We start from the raw sequence: 7,523 nt of genomic DNA on the forward strand, positions 1-7,523 counted from the left end.
GACTGCAGCCATGAAATTAAAAGACACTACTCCTTGGAAGAATTATGACCAACCTAGACAGCATAGTAAAAAGCAGAGACATTACTTTGCCAACAAAGATCCTTCTAGTCAAAGCTATGGTTTTTCTAGTAGTCATGTATGGATGTGAGAGTTGGACTATAAAGAAAGAAGAGTGCCAAAGAATTGATGCTTTTGAACTGTGGTGTTGGAGAAGCCTCTTGAGAGTCCCTTGGACTGCAAGGAGATCCAACCAGTCCATCCTAAAGGAAATCAGTCCTGGGTGTTCACTGGAAGGACTGATGTTGAAGCTGAAACTCCAGTACTTTGGCCACCTAATGCAAAGAACTGACTCACTGGAAAAGACCCTGATGCTGGAAGAAATTGCAGGCAGGAGGAGAAGGGGATGACAGAGGATAAGATGGTTGGATGGCATCACCGACCCGATGGACATGAGTTTGAGTAAACTCTGGGAGTTGAGGATGGACAGGGAAGCCTGGTGTGCTGCAGTCCATGGAGTCACAAAGAGTGGGACAGGACCAAGTGACTGAACTGAACTGAACTTTGTTTTGCTGGGCGGGGCCATGGTCAGCAAATCTTTAATCCAATTTTCTGTTGATGGGCAGGGCTCTGTTCCCTCCCTGTTGTTTGACCTGAGGCCAAACTATGGTGGAGGTAATGAAGATAATGGAGACCTCCTTCAAAAGGTCCCATGCATGCACAGCTGCATGAGTTCCCCCAACCCTGCAGCAGGCCATTGCTGACCCATGCCTCTGCAGGAGACTCCTAGACACTCAGGGGAAAGTCTGGGTCAGTCTCTTTTGGGTTCACTGCTCCTTTCTCCTGGGTCCTGGTGCATACAAGGTTTTGTGTGTGCCCTCCAAGAGTCTGTTTCCCAGTCCTATGTAAGTTCTGGTGGCTCTATGGTGGGGTTAATGGCGACCTCCTCCAAGAGGGCTTATGCCATACCCAAGTTTGCTGTACCCATAGCTCTTATCCCTGTGGCAGGGCACTGCTAACCAGTACCTCTGCAGGAGACACTCAAACAGAGTTCTGGCTCAGTCTCTGTGGAGTCTCTGGGTCCTGATGCACATAAGGTTTGTTTGAGCCCTCCGAGTGTCTCTGGTGGGTATGGGATTTGTTTCTAATTGCAATTTCACTCTTCCCAACATCTTGCTGGGGCTTCTCTTTTGCCCCTGGATGTGGGTATCTTTTTGTGGTGGGAACCAACATTCTCCTGTCGATGGTTGTTCAGCAGTGAGTTGTAATTTTGGAGTTCTTGCAGGAGAAGATGAGTGCACATCCTTCTGCTCCGCCATCTTCCTCCACCTCCATCAGGAAGCTTCCAAAAGCTTCTTATCCTTATCCATTAGAGGGCCAACAGAATGAAAACCACAGTCAAAGAAACCTAACCAAACTGATCACATGGACCACAGTCTTATTTAACTCAATGAAACTATAAGCCATGCCATGTAGGGCCTCCCAAGATGGATGGGTCATAGTGAAGAGGTCTGACAAAATGTGGTCCACTGGAGAAGGGAATGGCAAACCACCTCAGTATTCTTGCCTTGATACCCCATGAACAGTATGAAAAGGCAAAAGATAAGACATTGAAAGATGAACTCAAAAGTCAGTAGGTGCCCAATATGCTACTGGAGATGAGTGGAGAAATAACTCCAGAAAGATTGAAGAGACAGAGCCAAAGCAAAACCAACACCCAGTTGTGGATGTGACTGGTCATGGAAGTAAAGTCCAATGCTGTAAAGAGCAGCATTGCATAGGAACCTGGAATGTTAGGTCCATGAATCAAGGCAAATCAGAAGTGTTCAAACAAGAGATGGCAAGAGTGAACATCGACATTTTAGCAATCACTGAACTAAAATGGACTGGAATTGATGAATTTAAATCAGATGATCATTATACATACTACTGTGGGCAAGAATCCCTTAGAAGAATGCAGGAACCATCAAAGTCAACAAAAGAGTCCAAAATGCAGTACTTGGATGCAATCTCAAAAATGACAGGATGCTCTATGTTCATTTCCAAGTTAAGTCATTCAATATCAGAGTAATCCAAGTCTATGCTCTGACCAGTAGTGCTGAAGAAGCTGAAGTTGAACGGTTCTATGAAGACCTACAAGACCTTCTAGAACTAACACCCAAAAAAAGATGTCCTTTTCATTATAGGGGTCTGGAATGCAAAACTAGGAAGTCAAGAGATACCTGGAATAACAGGCAAATTTGGCCTTGGAGTTCAAAACAAAGCAGGTCAAAGGCTAAAAGAGCTTTGCCAAGAGAACGCACTGGTCATAGAAAACACCCTCTTCCAACAACACAAGAGAAGACTCTACACATGGATGGTCAATACCAAACTGAGATTGGTTATATTTTTTGAAGCCAATGATGGAGAAGCTCTATAGAGGCAGCAAAAACAAGATTGGGAGCTGACTGGGGCTCCGATCATGAACTCCTTAGTGCCAAATTCAGACTTAAATTGAAGAAAGTAGGGAAAACCACTAGACCACTCAGATATGACCTAAATCAAATCCCTTACAATTATACAGTAGAAGTGAGAAATAGATTCAAGGGATTGGATCTGACAGAGTGCCTGAAGAACTATGGACAGAGGTTCATGACATTGTACAAGAGGCAGTGATAAAAACCATCCCCAAGAAAAAGAAATGCAAAAAGACAAAGTAGTTGTTGAGGAGGCCTTACAAGTAGCTGAGAAAAGAAGAGAAGTGAAAGGCAAAGGAGAAAAGGAAAGATGTACCCATTTGACTGCAGAGTTCCAAAGGATAGCAAGGAGAGATAAGAAAGCTTTCCTCAGTGATCAATGCAAAGAAATAGAGGAAAACAATAGATTATGAAATACTAGAGATCTCTTCAAGAAAATTAGAGATATCAAGGGAACATTTCATGCAAAGATAGACTCAATTACGGACAGAAGTGGTATGGACCTAACAGAAGTAGAAGATATTAAGAAGAGGTGGCAAGAATACACAGAAGAACTATATAAAAAAGATCTTCATGACCAAGATAATCACGATGGTATGATCACTAACCTAGAGCCAGACATCCTGGAATGTGAAGTCAAGTGGGCCTTAGGAAGCATCACTACAAACAAAGCTAGTGGAGGTGATGGAATTCCAGTTGAGTTATTTCAAATCCTAAAAGAAGATGCTGTGAAAGTGCTGCACTCAATATGCCAGCAAATTTGGAAAACTCAGCAGTGGCCACAGGATTGGAAAAGGTCAGTTTTCATTCCAATCCCAAAGAAAGACAAAAGAGCCAAAAGAGACAAAGAATGCTCAAACCACCACACAATTGCACTCATCTCACATGCTAGCAAAGTAATGCTCAAATTCTCCAAGCCAGGCTTCTACAGTACGTGAACCATGAACTTCCAGATGTTCCAACTGGATTTAGAAAGCGCAGCAGTACCACTGATCAAATTACCAACAATCGCTGGATCATTGAAAAATCCAGAGCATTCCAGAAAAACATCTATTTCTGCTTTATTGACTATGCCAAAGCCTTTGACTGTGTGTATCACAGCAAACTATGGAAAATTCTTCAAGAGGTGGGAATACTGAGAAATCTGTATGCAGGTCAGGAAGCAACAGTTAGAACTGGACATGGAACAACAGACTGGTTCCAAATCGAGAAAGGTGTATGTCAAGGCTGTATATGGTTACCCTGCTTATTTAACTTATATTCAGGGTACATCATGAGAAATGCTGGGCTGGATGAAGCACAAGCTGGAATCAAGATTGCCGGGAGAAATCTCAATAACCTCAGGTATGCAGATGGCCCCACCTTTGCGGCAGAAAGTGAAGAAGAGCTAAAGAGCCTCTTGATAAAAGTGAAAGAGGAGAGTGAAAAAGCTGGCTTAAAATTCAACATTCGGAAAACTAAGATCATAGCATCCAGTCCTGTCACTTCATGGCAAATAGATGGGGAAATAATGGAAACAGTGAGAGACTTTATTTTGGGGACTCCAAAATCACTGCAGATGGTGACTGCAGCCATGAAATTAAAACACGCTTGCTCATTGGAAGAAAAGCTATGACCAACCTAGACTGCATATTAAAAAGCAGAGACATTACTTTGCAAACAGAGGTCCATCTAGTCAAAGCTATGGTTTTTCCAGTAGTCATGTATGAATGTGAGAGTTGGACTATAAAGAAAGCTGAGCACCAAAGAATTGATGCTTTTGAGCTGTGGTGTTGGAGAAGACTCCTGAGAGTCCCTTGGACTGCAAGGATATCCAACCAGTCCATCCTAAAGGAGATCAGTCCTGATTATTCATTGGAAGGACTGATGCTGAAGCTGAAACTCCAATCCTTTGGCCACCAGAGAAGAGCTGACTCATTTGGAAAAACCCTGATGCTGGGAAAGATTGAAGGTGGGAAGAGAAGGGAACAACAGAGGATGAGATGGTTGAATGGCATCACTGACTCCATGAACTTGATGTTGAGCAAGCTCGGGAAGTGGGTGATAGACAGGGAAGCCTGGTATGCTGCAGTCCATGGGGTCACAAAGAGTCAGATACGACTGAGTGACCAAACTGGACTGAGTACATTTTCTGTAAGTGGCTAAATTCTATCATCCCATCACTAAGCAGGTGGCACTCACTTCATGCACCTGCCTTCTCATAGTATTTCAGTACAGGTCACAATGCAAACACCAATAGAGTGGATGATGAAGATAACCCAAGGCAAGAACAGGGCAGGGGACACTTCACCCTATGTCAACCTGGGCTCAGCCTCAGCTCAAGTCAGATTTTCTGTTGTTGAAGGATGTTAAGACAGAAAAACCTGATGATAAAGCTCTTTCCTGGAGCCCAGGTCTGGTCATTCAGGCATCAGCTCAGGTCCTACAGATACTTACAAAAGGAGCGTGGAATTCAGATTAAGAGCTCCTCAGGGCAAGGCCACTGTCTGCCTCTTTCAGGACATGTGTGGCATCCAGGGAACTACTCAGGCAATAAATAACCCTCTAAGCCCACTGTTATGAAGGGCATTGTGAAAGAGAGCCTGATGATTCATGCCCCATCACCTTGTTTCAAAATTTCAATGGAAAGATGTTTATAGCTATAATTCTTCAGTTAAGTGCAACATAGCTGGGTGAAAACCAGGGATTTTGATGTGACTAGCTGTTACAACTGAACATGTTCAACCGAGCAAATGTATTCAAGTCATAATACTAAGAAACGCATCACTATTCTTAAAAGAAACATTTTCCATGGACAGCAAAGTCTCATCATAAGTGCATTTAACTGAAATTACATTATATGAGTTAGGGAGAGAGAGAAGAACCATCATTTAATGATGCATACTGCTTGAAAACATGCTCCTATCAGGAATGAGATGAGAGATGCAAATTCACTGTTCCCTCTGCTGACTAAGCCCCTCCCCATCCCACCCCCTACCCCACCCCAACCCCAACACACACACAAGCATTCTATAGAGGTGTGTGGATGATTTTAGGGCCATTCAGTTGGGGAAATTTTGACCACTCACCTTTGTCACCTCCCATGCAAACTCTATACCTAAACTCATTGTAATAGGGTTTCAGTAGTCGGTTCAACACATCGTACTGCAAGATATTTCTAACTTTCATGAGTCTGCTAAGCATCTAGGGATCTTGTTCAAGTGCAAGTTCTTCTTTAGTAGGTCTGGTGTGGGACCTGGTATTCTGCATTTCTAATAAACTCCCAAGCAATGTGAATGCTCCTTGACCACAAACCACACTTTGAGTACAAGGGCTTACTTCATGGATTTAGACAGACAACATTCAACATTCAGCAAATATTTATTGAGCACCTTATGTACTAAGCATTATGCTATTCACTCATGACAGATGAAAGATGCTATTCCTCATTCTCAATGCATTAGCAATCTAGGTTGATATAGGCAACAGTTGAAGTACTGCATGAAACAGAAATCTGCCCCCAAAAAAGTGTGTCTGCAAATAACCCTTAATTCTAACATGGGTATATTTCCCTAGCACTTACAAAGCATTTTATTAACTCTTGTCCTATTTAATGCCTCAAACACAGGATCTCCCCTTGCCTCAGTTGTAACAGTTTTTTATGTTGGCATTGCTAACCCCATTTCATGGATGGTTGAATACTAAAAATAGATTAAATAAAAGCTATTCAGTGATGCACCTATTGCATGCACACACATGTGTGATCTAGTAAATAAGAAAAATTTTGATTTTTCATCACCTATGTAGAGTAGAGAAAAGCCCAGGAGGGCACATCAGTTTTTCTAGCACAGGGTTCTCTGCTGACTAGCTGTGTAACCACATGCAAGTTAGTTAACCTCTGAGGACCTCAATTTCCTCATCTTTAAGTAAGGAGCTGGACCAGGTGACCTCTGAGGTCCTTTCCAGCTCTACAATCCTATGATTCAATGACCCGCCCACCTTGAATTTGCTATAATCTGTGTTTTAGATCCCAAAGACAGATCTTTTCAACAGCATCAGCATAACCACACCTCCCCTAGAGCCTTTAGCTATGCTGGTTCACACAACAAAGCTTTGAAATTCCCAAATACTGTACACTCAGGCTTGCCAGAGCTGTGTGGAGCTGCTACTCCACAATTCAAGTAGTCAGCTATTGACTGGTGGCAATCTATATCTGCATTAAAATGGGGAGTTTTGGATTAATGTGGAGCTGAAAGCCCGACTGAGGCTCTTTGCTGCCAGCCTGTCTCTGTAATTGCAGCATGGATTTCACCAACCACAAAGGGCAAAATGAATGTGATCATCCCCAGTAGTCGATAGCCCATCGATTTTTTCTTTTGACTCTATGATTCGCACAAATATTGAAGCTCATTTTTTTAAGCAAGGAAGCTTATTAATCTACATTCTTCAAAACTAGTGGCCCCTTCAATGAGGTGAATTCTGAATGTTACTTAATATGCAAGACATGAATAGATTAGTCACATTAAATTTTTAAATTCTTTTTCACATAAACATGCACACACACATTCATGTCCTCACTCTTATTTAAAATTGGCATTCCGTGTAGACAGTGGAACTTTGTGCTCATTATCATCTCTGATTGTATAGGAATTATTAGGAAGGAAATATTAGCAAAGCTCATTCTGGTGCATGGTCACTGTTTTCTTTGTTAGGTTTTGTTTTTCACTCACCCCTAAGGTTATAAACAGACTGTGTACAATAACACCTGTGGTTCCTAAAGTGGAACAATGATCCAGGGTCATTTCTTCCCCAAATGGAGGCTATTAATCTGCAGTAACAAATACACTTTTAATCAAAGACACAGAGGCAACTCCTGCAGAGTTCAACTGTGGTTGCTCCAAACCATATCAGTTCTTTTAATTTTTTGCAATGCACTTTCCATTTTATGTTGCTGCTGGTTGTTATATCCTCTGATATTTGTTTACTCTATTGCCTTCTTAATTTGACGGGAAATTCAGACTCTGAATGGTTCGAAACCACATGTGTCAGATTTATTTCTGTGTGGTTTGTTGTAAAATGCAGTGGCCTTCT

This window comes from Budorcas taxicolor, chromosome 10, assembly GCF_023091745.1.
Source record: "Budorcas taxicolor isolate Tak-1 chromosome 10, Takin1.1, whole genome shotgun sequence".
Lineage (NCBI taxonomy): Eukaryota > Metazoa > Chordata > Mammalia > Artiodactyla > Bovidae > Budorcas > Budorcas taxicolor.